Here is a 21,641-nt window from a genome sequence, read left to right on the forward strand (position 1 = left end):
GGTATAGTGGTTTACAAATATAATCCCATCTCTCAGATAGAGATTGGGAGGACCTTGTTCAAGACCAACCCAGGCAGAAAGTTAGTGAGATTCTCATCTCAAAAACAAAGCCAGGTGCCAGTGGCTCATGCCTGTTATCCTAGCTACTCACGAGGCTGAGATCTGAGGATCTCATTTCAAATCCAGCCCCAGCAGGAAGTCCATGAGACTCTTATCTCCAATTAAACACCAGAAAAGCGGAAGTGGCACTGTGGCTCAAGTGGTAGAATACTAGCTTTGATCTGAAGAGCTCAGGGACAGCGCCCAGACCCAAGGTGGCCTTGGCAAAAGCATGAGTCCTTTCTGAAAATATAAACTAAAACCAAAAAAGGGGTAAGGATGTAGTCTGAGAGTCCCTGAGTTCAATCCTTAGTATCATCACAACAAAAAAAGGAGTTTCCAGAAACCTTTTTGCCCCCACTTTCAAATAATGTTCAGATCATCACACACTCCATTTTTATTTTTAAAAATTATTTTACTCTATGTGTGAACATTACTATCTGACATTTGGCTGCCCTTTGAATAGGATAGAGGCAAAGAATGTGATTGCTGCTCCTTTCCACCTTTTGGTGACGAGGTGTGTTAGCATCTGTCTATCTGAATCTTAATGGCATGATCTAGTAAGCTCCCCTCCAAGACTGAGTGAATTTGCAAAATCTAAAATTAGTAGTTTGAGTTGGGTTACGTCACCCTATCTCCAACTGACGCCAGCTCTCCAGTAGCTCTTCTGTCTTGCCAGGCATTCAAAGGCAAATTCTAGAAAATATTCCATCTAAGTAAACTTCCAAATTCGCATTTTTGCTAGAGCTCTAGACAACCATCATTCCTCGACGTTAACATGCTCCATCAAGACAGAAAATGCAAGTTTAGCTGTACGTGGGCTCTTTGGGTACTATAGTGGATGGTTGGAAGAGGACAGTGAGGGCTGTAGTCAAAAACACTTCATAGGGCTAGGAATATGGCTTAGCGGTAGAGTGCTCGCCTAGCGTGCATGAAGCCCTGGGTTCCATCCCTCAGTACCACATAAATAGGATAAGCTGGATGTGGAGCTGTGGCTCAAGTGGTAGAGCTCTAGCCTTGCTTGAGCACAAGAGTCTCAGGGATAGTGCCCAGGTCCTGAGTTCAAGTCCCAGAACTGGCCAAACACACACACACACACACACACACACACACACACACACACACACACACACACACACACACACACACACACACACACACACAGTCTCAGGGATAGTGCCCAGGTCCTGAGTTCAAGTCCCAGAACTGGCCAAACACACACACACACACACACACACACACACACACACACACACACTTCATGAACACTCTTGGGAACAAAACTCCTGCCATCTTTTTAGACCTGACTCTAACAGTTTAAAATTCATTCTCTTGCTCCTAATCCCCTTTACTAAAATAGGGGGAAATAGTCTAATTGGGTAGAAAAAGCACTAGACTAAAACTCAAGGGGCCTGAATTTTAAACTTTAACACTCCACAGAGACCTTTAATCAGGGATGGGAATCCCTATCCTCCCTCAAAGAATTCTGTCCACAGACATGATTCAAGGTATGTATGAATTTGGAAACAAAATTACATCATTTATTTTTACTTACCTCTAATAAACCTAGTATTTCCTTCAGGGTCTTCCTACTTTTGTCCTGTTTTTGTCCCCTCTCATCTATAGATTTAAATTGGCATATACCCCTCCAGTTTTTTGAATGTAATTTCCTTGTTCTTATTAAGGTGTTGTTCAGAGGAGTTACCATTTCATAAGTCAGGTAATGAGTGCATTTACTTTTTGGACAATGTCACCCCTTCCTTCACTTTTTCCCAGTTTCCTATTCCTGTACCTGCCCACAGCAGCATGGTAGTAAAAATTTCACGGTAGTAAAAATTCACTTTTTATATAGTAGATACTGAATAACATAACTGTGTTTGTTCACCCTCCCTCCCTCCCTTTCTGTACCTCTCTTTGCCCCACTTAAAAAAAAGCAAAAGCAAAATCAATGCCAACAATACAAAAAAAAGTTTCCATTTCAATAAATAGGATTTTAACTGTTCAGAACAGTTACACCTTTGGGTTCCTCCTCTAAGAGTATCCTCCTTAATCAGACCGTTTGTGTGTGAGTGCTAGAGTTCTGTATAAGTTGTCACATCCAGATGTATTTTAGATTTAGCTTCCATATATAAAACCTTTCAATTGTTTTTTATTTTTTTGGGGGGGGGTCCGGTTGTGGGGCCTGAACTCTGGGACTGGGCGCTGTCCCTCAGCTCTTCAGCTCAAGGCTAGTGCTCTACCACTTGAGCCACAGCGCCACTTCTGGCTTTTTTCTTTTTGCTTATGTGGTGCTGAGGAATTGAACCCAGAGCCTCATGCATGCAAGGCAAGTGCTCTACCACTGAGCCACCTTCCCTGCCCTCAATTCTTAACATAGAGAAGAAACCTCAGGATATTAGCAATTCTTGTAACTTTTTCCAGTAGAAATTACAGACATTTTAGCTGGGCACTAGTGGATCACACCAGTAATCTTGTTTTTCCAGAGACTCACATCTGAGGATTGTGGTTCGAAGCCAGCCAGGGCAGGAAAGTCTGTGAGACTCTTATCTGAATGAACTGCAAAAAGCCAGAAATGGAGCTGTGGTAGAATACTAGCTTTGAGCAAAAAAAGCTAAGGCCCTGAATGGTCAGGCCCAGGAATGACACACACATAAAAATCACAAACATTTTCCTATTGCTTTATATTCACTTTGAAAGTACATAGGCTCACTGCTACATCTTATAACTTAATTTGTTAATAAAGAAATACATTAGAACATTCATTTTAATATAACACATTGTTTTAATATTCTTATCATGTGATGTCAATAGAATTTGTCCCCTTTGGACTTTCAGGTATTTTTTAACATCTTTTATCAAGAGATAATATAGAGTAGGCCTACTTAAAGCACACAGCTCAATGGCTTTTATATATTCACAGAACTGTGAAATTATCTTCATATTTTAATGTTTAGCACATTTTTCATTGCCACAGAAATAAACCTGTACCCATTAGCAGTCATTTACCATTCTCTTCCCTTCTACCCCTTAGCTTTTCAGGACTTTAGCACTTTTCCTTTTTGCCAAGTAATATTTCATTATATACCATATTCTGTTCATCTATGTTGATGAACATTTAGGTTGTTTCTACTTTGCAGTCATTACTGCTACCCAACAACTGACTGGGTTGTTTTGGCCCACACAGAAATTATTTGTGAGGGTGGAGAAGCCCTGCCAGGCTTGGCAGCTCCTGGTCCTTCCGTGTCTAAGGCCTAGGAACTAGACTGGCTCTATAGAGACTGGCCCTTGGAAGCTTATAGCTCTATGGGCCATAAGCCAATCACTGTAGGCTTTAGAAGCCAGAGAACTATGGCTTTAGGTTCTCAGGTCAGAGGCTTATTGCTCTGAACTTTAACTACAGTTAGTCCTAGCATTAGGCAGCTATTGTAATCCTCCGCTTCCAGCCTCAGTGATTAGCAGCAGCAGGCAGTACTTGCTAGTTCCAGCTCCTCAATGGGCCTTGAGTTTGTTGGAATGCTCAGCTCCTAGTGCAGCTAATGTAATTTCATGCCCATGGTGTCAGGATTCTTGGCTTCTTAAGACAGTACTATATTTTTTGGAGCACTGTCTCCACCCCACCCCAAAGAAAAGACTTAGTACCATCTAGAACTCGTTTAGAGTGACCATGACCCACAGTTTTCATCTTCAGTTCTTCACAGCCTCCTTCATCTCTGCTGCTTCTGCTCCCAGCTTCTGGTCAACTTTCTGGAACTCTTCAGATGCCCATCATCTCGATTACAGCTACTACTGCCAATGCTTGCTGCCACAGCTACTGCCACTTTTCCTGCTTCTACTGTTCCACTGCGGCTTCCACCATCTCTTCTTTATTAGTGTAGTTCAGATCTCTTAGATTATGATAAAGATCAAACATAGGCCAGACCATTTCAGAGAAGCCTCTTCCTGGGCCTAATGTTACAACACCAGGGGGCAGCACAAGAGGGTTTCTCCTGGCTGACTTGAAAAGTGAGTCAAACAGCCTGCTTAAACAGCAAGAAACAGATGTGGGACAAAGCTGCCTGCACAATTCACAGTATTGCCCTTCTTGAAAATGAAGGATTGGGTTTGCACCAATCACAGGCCACTAGGGGAAATGCTTCCCTTTTGGCCTGAATGAAAATAACTGTGGGTTCATCTAAAGTTCAGAGAGGATGTCTTGCTTAGAGTGGAGCTTTCCAAGGCCAATGCAATCTGTCTGGACTGGTTGACTTAGCATAGCCACCTACCATGGCAGAGGGTCCCAAACTGCCAAGTTGTTATTAGGGCAGTCTAGCCGGTTGCCAATACAAAGACAGTACAAACACTCAAAGTGTTGTACAGGTTCTCCACTCCATGTAAACAGAAACAAGATTCAAGCAGGTGAAAAAAATGTATGACATGGTAGGAACGGTGGCCATGCTTTATTCATCCACAGGCTCGGCAACAGAACAGCACACATCTACCAGCACTCTGTCCAGCAGCAATACATGTTAATATTCTAACTAGACAAAAGTGGCATCTTGCCAAACATGGTTATATGGAAGCATGCTCCTATGTGGTCTCAAATTTATATGAATATGCTGAATCTTAATTCATGAGAAGTACAGCATTAAGGAGGGAACCTGATTTACCCCATTTTCCCTACACAGGTATAAGGGAAAGCCCTGCCAAGTTTTAATTATTTAATTATTTAATTATGGACTGTTTTAATTATTCACAGAAAACATTTAAAGAACATTTACAATAAACTTAAAATGTAAATTAAATTAAACACAACAAAAATCAACACAGAACTAATATTTCTAAAAGCACTTACTAATAGAATGTTTAGCAATATTTAACTACTACCCCCAGAGGCCTAGGGAAAGGTGGATCCCTCTGATCTGGCTCATCATGAATCAAGCTGTAATAAGCACAAGTTTTTATGAGTAGCTCATATGGTAGCTGTATGTTTAAACCTTTGAATAGTGGGGTTAGGAAGGTGGCACAATGGTAGAGTGCTTGCCTTGAATGCATGAGGACCTGGGTTCAATTCCTCAGCACCACATAAGCAGAAAAAAAGCCAAAAGTGGTGCTGTGGCTCAAGTGGTAGAGCGCTAGCCTTGAGCTGAAGAGCTGAGGGACAGAGCCCAGGCCCAGAGTTCAGGCCCATGACTGACAAAAGAAAAACCTTTGAGTATTGCCAAACTGTTTTTCAAAGTGTTTGCATCATTTTACATCTCCACCAGCACTACTTAAAGGTTCTCAATAGCCTCTTCAACTATTATTAGTACTTTTAAAAATCATCTTAGTAAGTATGCAATAGTATCCGATTGTAGTTTTGCTTTGCATCTTACTAATGGCTAATAATGATTAGCATTTTTCTGTGTGCTTATTAGTCATGATGTATATTTTCTTTGGAGAAATATCTATTCAAATCTTTTGCCCTTTCACTGGGTTGTTTACTACTGTTACTGCTGCTGCTATTATTATTATTATTATTATTATTATACCACAACAGTTCTTTATATGTTCTGCATACAAATCCTTTATCAGAGACATAATTTACAAATATTTTCTCCCATTCTGTGGATTGTCCTCCTGATGGTGCTATTTGGAGCATAAAATTTTGAGGTAGTATAATTATTTTCTTTTATTACTTGAGCTTTTGATGTCAGACCAAAAAATCATTGTTTATGTGATAGCTGTATAACTCTGGCAATATCCCAAAAAGCTATTGAATAGTACACTATAAATGAATGAATCATATTGCATATGGATTAATCTCAAAAAGGCTGGGAGGTAAAGGGGTTTGTTAAAAAAAAAAAAAAAAAAAGCCAAAATGGCAGAGAACAAAATAAGCAGAAAGATCTAGGCCTTGGTATCATTGCTTGACCTTCCTTGTACATGAGCCAATAAATTCTCATTATTTAGAAAAACAAAGAGAAATCAGACTCCAGTGCTGGCTGATAACTAGGTTAACTGTTGACTCATGTTTTTAATCCTAGCTACTCAGGAGGCTGAGATCTGAAGATCATAGTTTGAATCCAGTCTGAGCCAAAATCTCCAATTAACCAACAAAAAGGCATGGCTGAAGTGGGAGAATGCCAGCTAAGAGCATAAAAGTCAAGTGAGAGCTCAGGGCCCCGAGTTCAAGCCTCTATACACACACACACACACACACACACACACACACACACACACACACATTCCTTTTCTCTGTCTCTCTCTCTCAATCTCTCTCTCTCACACACACACACATAAATGGTATATACTTCAAATAGGTAATTTTATGATATATGAATTATATTTTAATAAAATTATCTTTTAAAAAGGCAACCTATAAGCCAGGAGCTGTAATCCTAGCTACTCAGGCGGCTGAGATTTTTGAGGATCACAGTTCAAAGCCAGCCCAGGCAGTAAAGTCTGTGAGGCTCTTATCTCCAATAAGCCACTCAGAAAACCGGAAGTGGTGCTGGGCTCCAGTGATAAAGTGCTAGCCTTGAGCGAAAGAGCTGAAGGCAGTGCCCATGTCTAAAGTTCAAGTCCCACAACAGACACACATACACACAAAAGGCAACCTATTACCTAACACACAATATAATATTTACTTTTATGATTTCTTCTAAGACTAGCATAGGTTTCACTCATATTCAGTTTTAATATACATGTTATATTAAACTTAATGATTTTTTAAGAAAAGATTCTAACTTCCTGTGTCTTATTTTATGTTTTATATACATTCACTTACTTCTCTGGACCTGGGTTTCCTCTTCTATAAAACACATGGACAGGATGGAGTTGAGAAGCTCCTCTGGCTCTTTGGTGAAAGAAAAGGAAGGCAGGGGAGAAGTGAGGGGAAGGTAGGGGAGGAGGAAAAACATAGAGGAGGGGAGGGGAGGGAAGGGGATGAGAAAAGAGGAGAGGAGAGTCTTTAAAGAAAAATACCTAAGTCTGTGACATCAGCTGCTTTCAAGTCATTTTTGTTTGTGCAAAGGAAGCCATTGTCTGGCAATGGCAGGAGTCTCAGCTAGAGTTTTGAGAAGTGTGTTAGGAGTAGACAACAATATGGGAAAGAAACGTTTTCTCTTGAAAAGCAGTCTTGTTGAAGACTGAAGTTACCAACAAACTGGAAAGTGTGTTTTTTTTGTTTTGTTTTGTGGCTACAGACAAACGGCAGCTTTGGGAATGTAATTAGAGTGGGCTTAGGCACTTCAAAATGAGGAAGGGGATTGTGTGTACAAAATGATCAGGAGACATGTCAAGCATAGAACTGAATCACTATCACTGAAGCCATCAAAAGGGAACCCAAAAAATCCAAGAATACAATGAAAGGTGCATTTATTTGCTTGTTTGTTTGAGACCGGGTCCCTATATGTAGCCTAGGTTGGTCTTGAACTTGAAACCCTACCTCCATTTCCCAAGTGCTAGGATTGTAAATGAGTGTACCATACATACCCAGCTTTCAAATATTACCAGAAGGTCAGCACAGCTATCTCAGTCCTTGTGTCCAGCAAGAGAAAAGCTCAGACAAGATGGGAACTGCAGGGGCTGGGAATATGACTTAGTGGCAGAGTGCTTGCCTCACATGCATGAAGCCCTGGATTGAGCAAAAGAAGCTCAAGGACAGTGCCCAGGCCCTGAGTTCAAGCCCCAGGACTTGAAAAAAAAAAAAGATGAGAACTGCAGTGAAAATCAATTAGGAAAAGAATATGAAACCAGAGTATTAGACCCAGGCCCAAACTCTTGGGATTCCACATGTCAAGTCTGGCCACTTGCCCTTGTACATTAAATAAAGAGCCATCATGAAGGAGTGAGAAAAGAGGTTTATCATGTGCCATGGGCATGCCATGTGAAAACAACACACTTCAGTTCATCTTCAGCTATCTTCCATCTACAGACATGAGCTTTAGGTTTAAGTGAAAGAATTAGGGGCAATGGATGGAAGGGATGCATAGTTAGAGGTATGGCCTGTAAGGTGACTATCTTGGTTCTGGCTCTGAAGGATTCCAGAGAAGTTGTTATCACTGGCATCATCTGGGAGAGCAATCTGGTTCCTGTGAGATGATTACTACGGAGTGCAGCCTCCATATTGTAGGTAATTGTCCTCACTTGGGGGGGGGGGGGGGATCTGTCCTTCAAGGCTCTGCTGTTCCTTACAGATAGTTTCAGTCATTTATCATGAAGATGTGATGGATCAGTCCTGCCCTTCCTAGATTCTAAGTCCTGCCTTCCTGGATAGACAGAATGACTTAAAGCAAAAAAAAAAATAGAAGCAAAGATGCCAAAGTTTTCTCCTACTTTTAGTTAGTTCATGGGCCCAATATTTTTCAGCTAAAACAGTTTATTTGTTACAAATACACTTTCAATAGGTAGGAAGCAGGTTAGTTGTGAGATGAGAGTGACAACATTAGTCTTTGGGGTTTTAGAACTTATTGTACTAGCTGTAAGAAATTCCTATACCTAGTTCCAACCTACAGGGCAGAGGTCATCTGTGAGTTGGGAAGTTTTAATTACAATGTTTTCTTGCAGGGAAGGGAAGGTGGCTGAGTGGTAGAGTGCTTGCCTTGCATGCATGAGGCCCTGGGTTCGATTCCTCAGCACCACATAAATAGAAAAAGCTGAAAGTGGTGCTGTGGCTCAAGTGGTAGAGTGCTAACTTTGAGCTGAAGAGCTCAGGGACAGCATCCAGGCCCAGAGTTCAAGCCCCACAACCAACAAAAAAAGAAAAAAAAATGTTTTCTTGCAGATACATTGTGATTTCTTCCTCCCATGATCACCATTTATATCTCTCTGGTATCTGAAATTTTCCCTTTAAGGATTGAAGGCCTTGAAGAATTTTCAATTTTAGATTTTGTGCATATCATGGCTAGCTGCTACCCATCACACATATAACCCTAGCCACTCAAAAGACAGATCCAGATGATCACAGTTCAAAGCCAATCCAGGTAAACAAAGTCTGTGAGACTCTCCAAAATAACAAGGAAGAAAGGAAGGGAGGGAGGGAGGGAGTGAGCGTCCAGTCCTGAGGCCTGAACTCTGGGCCTGGGCGCTGTCCCTCAGCTCTTCAGCTCAAGGCTAGCTCTCTACCACTTGAGCCACAGCGCCACTTCTGGTTTTTTTCTTTTTGCTTATATGGTGCTGAGGAATCAAACCCAGGACCTCATGCATGCAAGACAAGCAATCTACCACTGAGCCACCTTCCCAGCCCCGATTTCTTCAATTTTATAATCATTACTCCACATTATTTTCTTTTTAAAGAAACTGTCACTGATCATGGTGGCACAGGCCTACAATCCAAGCACTTGGAAGACAGAGGCATGAAGATCATGAATTCGAGGCCAGCCTGGGTTACAAAGGGGAGACTCAGTGAAAGAAAGAAAGAAAGAAAGAAAGAAAGAAAGAAAGAAAGAAAGAAAGAGAGAGAGAGAGAGAGAGAGAGAGAGAGAAAGAAAGAAAGAAAGAAAGAAAGAAAGAAAGAAAGAAAGAAAGAAAGAAAGAAAGAAAGAAAGAAAGAAAGGAAGGAAGGAAGGAAGGAAGGAAGAAGGAAGGAAGGAAGGAAGGAAAGAAAGAAAGAAAGAAGAAAAAATAGGTCATGGAGGATTTAAAAATAAAGATTGGTTAGATCTATTTGTGGCTCACAGTTGTATTCCTAGCTACTCAGGAGGCTGAGATGATTCAATGCCAGCCCGGGTAGGGTAAGTCCATGAGACTTATCTCTAACCACCAAAAAGTCCAAATGTGCAATGGCACAAGGAGTAGAGTACTAGCCTTGAGCAAACAAGCTCAGGGACAGCATCCAGGTCTTGAGTTAAAGCCCCAGGACTGACACCAAAAAAAAAAGGAATTAAAATTCCTGTGATAATTTTTATTTTCAAAAGCCTTAGGTCCAAATTCTAAAAGCAATTTATTGTATGCATAGTAACTCTTCTTAGAATCTCTTTCTGCACAGTAGAAATACTAGAAATTATAAATAAAAGGCTAAGTATATACATTTGCAAATGTTTTGTTGAGAATGGAATTTTAATGCTGGGTCATGTGGCACAAGCCTGTAATCCTAGCTACTTGGAAGGCTGAAGCAGGAGAATAACAATTTTGAAGCCAATTTGAGTAACACAGCAAGATCCTGTATCAAATTTTTTTCCTTCTTTTTGGCAGTACTAAGATTTGAACTTAGGGCTTCACACTTGCTAGGCAGATACTTTACCACCAAGCCATGTCTCCTCCCTTTCCTGAGGTTGTTTTGAGATAGGGTTTCACTTTTGCCCATACTTGAACCTATACTTCAATTCTCCTATTCCATGTTTCCTCTTGTAGCAGAGATGACAGCTGAACACCACCACACCAGCTGTTTGAGAAGGGGCTGGCCTAGAACTGCAATTCCCCCAATCTTAGACTCCCCTGAGTTTCTAGGATTATAGGAGAATGAGGCACTGTGCCTAGCTCAAAAATATTTTTTAATCACATTTTTAGAAGACCTTGGTCAGGCTGGAGATAGAAATTCACAATAGAGCATTTGCCTAGCAGGCACTAGGCACTAGGCCCTGGGATCAATCTGTAGCAGACCCACTAAAACAAACAACAATAATAGAAAAATAACAACAAAAAGGAATGTCTGTAGAAGGACTATCATATATCCCTAATGTTAATAAACCAGCCATTCTGATGTATGGACCATCTAAATTCTCCATGTGGTGGCAAATTTTCATTTTATTTTAGTTACTATTATTGTAGTGCTAGTCCTGGGCTTGAACTCAGGGCCTGAGTACTGTCCTGGAGTTTTCTTTGCTCAAGCCTAATGCTCTACCACTTGAGCTACAGCTCCATTTCTGGCTTTTTTGATGGTTAATTGGAGATAAGACTCTAGTTCTGAACCATGTTCCTCATATCTCAGCCTACAGAGAAGATAGGATTACTGATGAGCCACTGGGGTATGGCAATTTTTTTGACAATCTTTTAAATGAATATTCTTACTCCCTTATCCAAGAGGGGGGGAAATCCCAAGAATATCCAAAGTTAGGGCTCCCACTTTTCTCTCCCAGCATTTCTCCCTCAGGCTCCCTTCCAAGAGGTACCAAGGGGAGTGGGGACAGTGAAGAATCCGGGGAAGAGCTCATGAGCTCTGCCAGTTAGTTAAAGGTCAGCTCAGAAGGGATAGTCAGTGAGAGGGCAAGGAAACGGAATTGCTCTTGAGCTGGCAAAACTGGATGGCAGCCAATTGTCTCCTTCCTGGGCCACAGAGGAGCTCTGGCAACACAGTTCTGCAGACCCTGCACAAGATGAAAATGCTCTGTAAACACAGGGTCTAGTTTCCCCTTTTGTAGGTAAACAGACTGAACCAGTTTTCACCAAGCAGTCAAGGGACAGAGGACAAAGGATCAAACTAATACGTGCTGATCAGAAACTTACAAGCCTATTTGGAAAGACTGAAACTAAATAAAGACATCTTATTAGCATAAGAGTTGTGAAATCTGGTCAAAGGGTTTTATGATTTTATGCAAGGATGACTCTGTGTGTGTGTGTGTGTGTGTGTGTGTGTGTGTGTGTGTAAGAGAGAGAGCGAGAGCGAGAGAGCGAGTGAGCGAGCGAGAGAGAGAGAGAGAGAAAGAGAGAGAGAAGAGAGAGAGAGAGAGAGAGAGAGAGAGAGAGAGAGAGAGAGAGAGAGTTGTGGAGCTTGAACTCAGGGCCTGGGCCTTGTCCCTGAGCTATTTTACTCAGGCTAATGCTCTACCACTTTGAGCCACAGCGCCATTTCTGATTTTTGAGTGGTTAATTGGAAGGCAGAGTCTCATGGACTTTCCTGCCCGGGCTGGCTTTGCACCACGATCCTTAGATCTCAGCCTTCTGAGTAACTAGGATTACAGCCACCAGCACCCTGCTGCAAGGATGTTGATAGATAGATAGATAGATAGATAGATAGATAGATAGATAGATAGATAGATAGATAGATAGAATCTTCTCACAGTGATTGGAAACGTAGAAGAAAACACAACATTTTAATTAAAGAGGAAAACTATTGTTGCATATTAACTCATAACATATCTTATGCAAACAAACGTTTTCTTTTTTATTTCAACATAGAAAAGTGACTCCTAAGTTTTTGCACATGATCCTCATGAAAGAAAAGTAAAATTCTTTTCACAAAAATAAGGTGTGCTTTTAGAACACAAACTGTGAACCAACATTAGCTGACTTAATCTAAAACAGTCAGATTTTCTAAGAGAAAAAGTTTATGTCCAACTCCACATGTTCTCTTTTTATTTTCATAATTTTTTCCCATTTCCCTTCTGGTGGGAGTAGTGATTTACTGCTCTGTAAAAACCTAATGATGTGAAGAATGCTGAAAGGGGTGACAATGATCAAGATGTATTGTATTCATAAACAGATTTGTTGAATGGTAACTTCTTTGTACCACTACTTAAAGATAATAACAAATAAATTTTAAAAGAACAATTGCAAACTTACCAGGTGTCAGGTATTAGAAAGTATGTGTAAAACTTAATGGAGAGACATTGATATTTAGAAATGACAAACTTTTTTTGCTCTTTACACATTTGGGTGAACTGGGTTTATTTTCTGGAAGTGTGCATGGAACCACAGTGACACTGACTCTCTCCTGAGAACATAATCTTTCCTAAATGCCTGTCTAGTTCACTGTGTTTTTCAGAGGAAAGAATCCTGAGGATTGGGTCCAACTGGGAGGAATGTTAGCCAGGATGGCCTGAGAGCAACATAACCGGATGCACAGTCCAAATTTTCATCATCTTACTTGCAAGGAGACAAGGTCAGGGCACAGAAGGCAACTTTGTGCATTTGTGGGAGGGGCAGAGGCCAAGAAGCTTGTAGGGAAGCTGAAAACAAGGGAGTGAAGATCTGATCTGAGCTGGGCTGGTAGAGAGGGTCAAGGGAAGCATTTCAGTGCTAAAGCCACAAATGGAAGCCTTTTATGTTGGCTGTTGACAGCGGTTCAGCAGCTTAATGTAGCCACCCATCACTCCAGGCTAAGCACTGAAATCAGTAAACAGAATCTGTTTTATCCTCTCTTTTATGTAATTTCCTTTTATCTCTGGACTATATGTTTCTGCTGTCCTTTAATTCTTCCTCCCATTTAGTCCTGTTTTGAAGTTCTGTTCTTTACAACTCTGGTTTTCTTTGGTATTTCTTCTTTCCTTTTCTTTTTTTCTCCCCTCCTCTGTTATCCCCTCTCCTCTCTTCCCATTTCTCCCTCCCTTCCTCTTTTTCTCCTTCCCTTCCCTTCTATCTCTCTTCCTATGAAAACAGTCTACAAGTTAGCCTTTTGAAGGCCTTTGTTCCCTTTAGTTAAGTTTGATCTATAAACTAGGAGTTTATGTTGGTTTTTATGTTTTCAGGTCTCTATCTCTGTGGCAAGTGGTATCACTTGGCAACACTCAAGAATAATTTTAAAATAACAGCAAGCACAGAAAAATAAGACAAAACATGACATGGAGTAAGGCTTTTGTCTTGAAATATCTATTCTAGCCATCTGAGAAACACCCTTGCAAATTTTTCTAGGTGGAGGAAAGCAAAACCATAGGGAAATTCTGCCTCAAGTGTGGAGTTTGCTCTTACAAACTACCTTTCAGTGAAATTTCCACATACAAACAAAACTTTGACAAGTCAAAGTAAAAACAATGGCTGCTATTAGTAAAATGTCCCAGGGCACTTTTCAGATGTAGACAGATTTGTTTTCCTGGCACAACTGCTTCAGAGAGGTTCCCACTTAAATCCATGTATGGCCATTTTATATCTGCCATTATACATTCTTGAATGCTAAGCCTTATTCTTGTCAACAAGCTTATTTTTTTAAATAAGGTTGTTGTTGTTGTTGTTTGGTTTGTAAAAACTACCCACACCCCAAACAGCAGAACTGCTCTGTGTATACAAATGCTCTGGAAAGGCCCAAGTCAGGCATTGGTGTAGGCACAGGACAAACCGCATGGCCAGCCTTGGCAGCCCTGTTCTCACCTGCAGCCTGCCCACATACTCCTTCAAAACGGTGCTTCTCTCATGCCAATTGGCTGGCAGAGCTGCTGAGAGAAGAAGCCTGTGATGGGTAAGGGGAGATGACTAGGTAAAGATTTTATAAGCGCCTCTTCAAGCCTAAAACTTGATTCACCCTTCCAATTCACATTGGAAGTACCACCTCTTATTAAAAATCTTGGGCTTTCAAGAGTTAAAGGGGTATGGAAGCTGGTGTAGCCTGGGGCTGTCATCCAAGCCAGCTGAGCAGGCAGCAGGAAGGGTTTGGTTCTGGCTTGGCTACAGACAGGCCATCTGGATGCAAGAAAAGCCTAGAATGCCAGCAGCAGCTTTTCTCTTTGGTGTTAGGCCTCATTGAGTCCAGCCTGGAAAGAGAGTGGTTTAAGACTCAAACAGATTTTTCTTTGAACAGGGATTTGATGTTTTGAATTTTATATAAAGCAAATACTATATATATATACACACACATATATGTATGCATACATATTTATGTTTGATAAAGAAAGTCATAGGGAACAGTGTATACACAAATCAAATATACTCAGAAAAAATGGAATTAAGAGTATAACTTAGAGGTAGAATGTTTACCTAGCATGCACAAAGACTCATGTTTTAGCCCCAGCAAAACAAGAACAACAATCTTAGACACAGATGTAAGCCAGATTTGCTAGACTTAAAAATGGGAATCTGAATTGGTTATCTGAAAAAAATAGTTTTTTTTATATTGTACTTTTTTGTCACTCATAAAAAATTATTTTATTGTTTTTCCTAAGGACACTTGAACAAGCAATGTTTTCATACTGGAATTGTTTTAAAAATTCTTCTTTTTAGTTAGGTGCTAGTGGCTCATGCCTATAATCCTAGCTACTCAGATCTGAGGATTGCATTTCAAAGCCAGTCCAGGTAGGAAAGTCCATGAAACTTTTACCTCCAATGAACCATCAAAAAGTCAAAAGTGAGAGGCTGGGAAGGTGGCTCAGTGGTAAAGTGCTTGCCTTGCATGCATGAGGCCCTGGGTTCGATTCCTCAGCACCACATAAGCAGAAAAAGCCAGAAGTAGCGCTGTGGCTCAAGTGGTAGAGCCCTACCCTTGAGCTGAAGAGCTGAGGGATAGTGCCCAGACCCAGAGTTCAGGCCCCACACCGGACATAAAAAAAAAAAAAAAAGTCGAAAGTGGTAGAGTGTTAGCCATTAGTAAAAGAAGCTCAGGGACAGCATCCAGGCCTTGAGTTCAAACCTCAGGACCAGCATAAAAAAATTATTCTTTCTCCATTTCTTACATTTAATCTTGTCACATTTATAATTAATTGCATTGGGCATAATGTTAACATAGACAGATGTTATTCCTTTTGTAGGAAATTTTCTCTAGTAAAATTGAAAAAAAAAATTCCTGAGGAAATTGTGGCAACTTCCTACTCTATATGATTCATGAACATACACTCCGTTTAGAAACCACTCACTTTCAAAGGCTCTATTCTTGCTTAGCCATAGCAGTCTATGTTTAATTTGTATGCATAATTCTTAAACAATTAAAGGAAAAGCTGAATGTAAATTCAGTTGGACAAAACAAAGCACAAGGGTGGGGGATATTATCCTTAAGAAAAGTTTACCTTAAGGACGAGAAAATGCATGTTTCTTTCTCTGTGCTGTGTATATGGGGGAAAAAAGACTTTTTTCACTCCAAGGCATTAATTGCCACCTAGCAGTAGAGAAGGGAATTGCATAGTTAGCTTGGGACTGAAAACCTAAAAAAAACCTATCTCAAGAATTATTAGCCTATTGAAGGATCAGGGATTGATTTTTTTTCTTGTCTTGGGAAAAGAAAGAGAAATAAAAGAAATGAAAATGTTTGGCTTACTTTAAAAAAGTTATTTTATTGTAAAGATGCTGTACAGGGGGATTACAGTTTGGATTACTTTTAAGAATATTCTTTTTATCCAAAAATGTCTATTCACTCTCTGCTCTTTTCTAGCTCTTTCTCAGCTCTTTCCTTCTCTTCTCTTTCCTAGCTCTCTCTTTCCCACCTTTCCCAGATGCTCTCTTTTCTAGCTCTTTTCTCTCTTTTCTAGTCCTTTTCTCTCTCTTTCCCAGCTCTCTCTTTCCCAGGCCTTTCCCCACTGCGTGGAGGACCAAGATGGCCTGATGCCAGCCAGAACGATGAATAAACCAGCCCCTTACCTGAATACCACGTGCGTGCTGCTGTTCTTACTCAGCTATCTCTTTTTAAATAAAAAAAATAATAACAAAAATGTCTATTCAATTGCCATCTTTGCCAAAGGAAAATAAATTCTGGAGTCATTCCTGACAGTAAAAATTCCTAGTTGTGGCCTATTAGAGGGAGAAATAGTTGTTCTTAATACAGAAAGCATTTTCCCAAATAATCTTAGATTTCTGTTAAAATGAAAGCAAAATATATTTTATTGTGCTAGGACAATAAGAGTATGTTTATTGTGAAAATGAGACATTTTACAAGGCATAAAATGATTTTCAAAACAAGCACTTGTTCACACCTGTAATCTTAGCTACTCAGGAGGCTGAGATCTGAGGATCACAGTTCAAAGCTAGGCTGGGCAGGAAAGTCCATGAGATTCTTACCCCAATTAAACCACCAAAATGCTGGAAGTAGAGCCGTGGTCCAAATGGTAGAATACTATCCCTTGAGCAAAAAAGCAAATGGGACAGCATCTAGCCCTGAGTAGAAACCCTGGGGTATACCAGCACACAAACAGACAGATAGACACACACACACACACACACACACACACACACACACACACACACACACAGAATAATAATTTCCAGACAAAACAAATAAACAATGAAAAAAAGACGTCCTTATTTCATATTCCACTAGCCATGTTTTTATTTTTGAAGTAGTTAGCCACTCTGAGTGTTTAAGTTTAAGAGAAATCATTTGTTATTTTGCTTCATGAAACTTGGAAACTAAACAAAATAAATAAACTACTTCCAGAATATCTAATTGACATCCCAAATTCAAAATATAAAAGAATGTTCAATGTCTTTTCTCCAAAATCTGTTCTTCCTCTTTCTCCTTAATCTTAGTTCGCTGTAATTCTGTTCTTCCATTTGTTCAGGCCAAAAACACTAAAATCATTTTTGAATTCTCCTTCTCTTACACACCATACCCAATTCATTAGGAAAGTATTGTTGGCTCTGCCTTCAAAACATATCCAGAATCCAACCACTTCCTACAAAGTCACTGCCACAACTCTGGTCCAAAATACTGTCATCTTTCTCTTGGATTACTGTAAGAACCTTGATGTTGTTAGCATGCTTGATTCCTTATTTTCTGTTCTCAATGCAAGAGTCAGGATGATCTTTCTCAGATGTCACGCATGCCATTCCTGTTTGAAATCCTCTAGAAACTTGATCTCACTCAGAGTTAACATCTTTATCATGCCTTAAAGGCCCTACTAAATAAATAAATAAGGCCTCTATGATTTCATCTTCCTTCAAGGAATTTTTTCTATGTTGTTTACTTAAGTATTGTTAGTATTTTAGTAATAATGCTGGCAAATACATAGTTGAAAGAATGAGAAATGTCTGACTACAAAACTTATCCTTTTTGTCAATTCATTTTAAATACATATTAGTGTCCATGGGAAGTGAAAATGGTAAGTACACCCTTCAGAGTATCTAAAAGTCCTACTTATAGACCAGAAAATGAGACATTTGGTATCCTGAGCTCCTCTAAACATGATTTGAAGATTTGGTTCAGATTACTTTGATTTTTAACAAGTAGTTGCAAAATTGACCAGTAAGGGTATTCTAGAATAGGTCAGTACAACAACACTACTTCTCCAATTTAGAGACTTGTTAATTAATTCCGGATTTTTTTACAATTTAAAAACGTCTTTAAGAACCAAACTAAAAATTTCCCATAGCCATGTAACATTTATTGTTCTTAACTGTCTACATGACATGCTGAAAGAATTGTTTCATGTCTGGAAATTCTTTTCTAAACCACTCACATGTGCCAATGGATTTTCACAGACATCTCTTTGGGTCACACATTAAGAAAAGGAAATTGTATTATACAATTTGGATACAGCTTTGAATTCTTCTTCTTCTCAAGAATGTCTATTAATTCCTGTTTGCTTTATTCCAAGTGTTAGCTCTTACCAAAAGAAAACCCTCACTTCTAATTAATCAGTAAAAGAGAAAGGAGGAAAATGGTTGGAGTAAGTGTAAGTAATGCTAGTTTAGAGTAAGCTTTCAAAAATTGGCCAAATAGCCGGGTGCTGGTGGCTCATGCCTGTAATCCTAGCTACTAAGGAGGCTGAGATCTGAGGTTCTCGGTTCAAAGCCAGCCCGGGCAGGAGAGACTGTGAGACTCCTATCTCCAATAAACCACCAGAAAACCGGAAGTGGCGCTGTAGCTCAAGTGGTAGAGAGCTCGCCTTGAGCTGAAGAGCTGAGGGACAGCGCCCAGGACCAGAGTTCAAGCCCCACAACCGACAAAAAAAAAAAAAAAATGGCCAAATAAACTATGAAATAGACATTTGACAAAATGTCTTATAGACAGCCAAAAGTGTGTGACACGCTGGTACAGCAACACATAATTGCAATCTCAGCACTTGGGAGGTGGCGGCAGGTTATATAGCAAGTTTCTTTCTCAAAAAAACTTACACACACACAGACACAGACACACACACATACACACACACACACACACACACACACACACACACTACAAGCAAAAATGTTGTGATGTAATACTGACCTAAAGCTACTTTTGTACTAATTTTAACTTTAGCCTTTGTGTTTCTTAATATATAGTGAACTGTAATGCTGCTTGATATGAAAACAGCTACTGTAACTGGGAGTATCATAGTCTAACAACCTGCAGTCAGTCAGACCTGCCAAGCCATCATCATATAAACCAGATGCCAACTGCAGCCCAATCAGGTTGCTTTTTTTTAACTGTTTTTTTTTTTTTTTTGGTCTTTCCTTTTTTGGCACTGGGGATTGAACCCAGGACATTGCACTTGCTAGGCAAGCACTTTGCCACTGCCCTACATCCCAGCTCAGGTTGTTTATGCCACTTTTCTATACAAGCAAAGCCTGAGCATATTGTATTCTGAACCATTTTGTTTCAGACTATTACCAATTCATAATTTTTTTTGTCGGTTGTGGGGCTTGAACTCTGAGCCTGGGCACTGTCCCTCAGCTCTTCAGCTGCAGGCGAGCACTCTACCACTTGAGCCACAGTGCCACTTCCAGTTTTCTGTGGTTTATTGGAGATAGGAGTCTCATGGAAGCTGGGTGCTGGTGGCTCACACCTGTAATCCTAGCTACTCAGGAGGCTGAGATCTAGGACCACAGTTCAAAACTAGCCAGGGACAGAAAATCCATAAGACTTTTATCTCCAATTAACCACCAGAAAATCAGAAATGGTGCTGTGGCTCAAGTGGTAGAGTGCTAGCCTTGAACTGAAGAGCTGAGGGACAGCACCCAGGCCCAGAGTTCAAGACCCACGACTGACAAAACAAAAGAAAGAAAGAAAGAAAGAAAGAAAGAAAGAAAGAAAGAAAGAAAGAAAGAAAGAAAGAAAAGGGAAGGAAGGCAGGCAAGTGCTCTACCACTTGAACCACAGTGCCACTTCTGGGTTTCTGGTGGTTAATTGGAGGTAAGAGCTAGTATTACAGGAGTAAGCCACTGGCGCAAGGCCATAAATTTTCTTTTTAATTCTTATTTCCCCCTTACCTCATTCCCTACCCTTATTTTGGTTGGGGGTGGGAGCACTGGGGTTTGAATTAATTCAGAGCTTCCCACTTGAGCCCTTCTTGGGCCAGTTTTTTTAATATATATTTTACTATTTTATTTTTATTTTTCCCTTTTTCCCCCCATATTGTTGTTGTATAGGTGATGTACAGAGGGGTTACAGTTACATAAGTCAAGTAATGAGTACATTTCTCTTTGAATGTGTGCCCTCTTCCCTCCTTTTTTCCCCAGCTTTTCCCTCCTGATCCTCCCCACAAGCTGTATAGTTCATTTTCAACATAGTGTCTAGTGAGTATCACTGCTGCATTTGTTCACCCTTTGTCCCACCATTTCTGTGCTCCCCTTAGCATCCCCCAAACAGAAAAACTTACATACAAGACAAAAGGTACAGAAAACAAAAGGTAACGATGAAACAAAAGCTCAAATAACAAAAAAGCACTTGTTTTCATTTCTTAAGTTCATTTCCATAAGCATAATTTTATATGATCATATGCACATAGCTATTGAGCCTTTGTGGTCCTCTCCTGAGAATATCCTCCTTTGATCTCACTGTATGAATGTGTAGACTACTATATAATTTATCATGTCCAAGTGTATTTTTTTTTGTCTTTTACCATCCAGTATTTTACTTACATTAGGCAGTTCCTAGTTACAACAAATGAGGGAAAACATGCAATCAATGTTTCTTTGGGTCAGGGTTACTTTTCTTAATATAATTAGTTATTTTTGAGATAAGATATCTTTCTCCCTGGGTACACAACACCAGTCTACCTATTTTAGACTTCTCATTCTTGCTAGGATGACAGGTCACTCCCAAGTCCAGCTTTCCTCCAGAGTCTCTTGGACTTTTCTTTCTGGGCTGGCTTTAAAATGACAGGAGGGGGGACCCATCAGCTGGACTGGACATTGACCAAAATGAACTAAGCAACTCAATGGCAGCGATGGGAGGGAGGGAACAAGTGGGAAAGAGGGAACAGCTGATGCTATGCAAAACAAAAGAAATGTACATATCACCCAATCTGGAAGAAATAACTATATTGCAAAGCTCATAGAACTCATAAATGTTATGGACCATGATAGACATTTTGCTGCATGAAAGTTAGAATGAGTTTGTAACTTTAAGCATCACTATCCCACAATACTGTGAAATTTGTGAAATTATGTAACCACTTAACCACAATAAAAAATTTGGAAAAAAATAAAATTAAAGGAGGGGGGGTCTCATGAACTTTTCAGTCTCTGCTGGGCTTCAACACCGATCCTTCCACTGTCAGCCTCCCAAGCAGCTGGAATTACAAGCATGAGTCACCAGTGCAGTTACAAGGCTTCTCCCTTATTTTTTTTATTAGTTTACTGAAAGTATTAATTAATGACTTGAGATCACTAATTGAGAGATTTAATTTTATAGACTGATTGTCATTTTTACTTGTGTTACTATTATGCTCACCTTTGGTCCGCAGCTCCACCCAGACCTGGGCACCCCTCCCATTCCTGGAGTTCCCTCCATACAGCTGGCCCCTACCTCTCTCCGCCCAGACCCACCTGAACTCCCATCTACCTCACTTCCTATCCCTCAGACCCTCCTGCTACCTGGGTAGGGACAGGTGCCATGTGCTCCCTCTTGGGGGAAACTGGCTCCTCTAATAAGCCTTAATAATCTTTCTCCTGTGCCTGCCTGCCTCTGCGTGGTCCCCTGGGATGGATGTGTGAGGAGCCTCCTTCAACTTGACTAACTAGAAGTGTCATTACATTTGTAGTATATTACATTCAAGGAGCAAGCAGAGAAATTAAATTCACTGGGT

This window comes from Dipodomys merriami, unplaced genomic scaffold (genome assembly GCF_024711535.1).
Source record: "Dipodomys merriami isolate MVZ:Mamm:240054 unplaced genomic scaffold, mDipMer1.0.p SCAF_21, whole genome shotgun sequence".
Lineage (NCBI taxonomy): Eukaryota > Metazoa > Chordata > Mammalia > Rodentia > Heteromyidae > Dipodomys > Dipodomys merriami.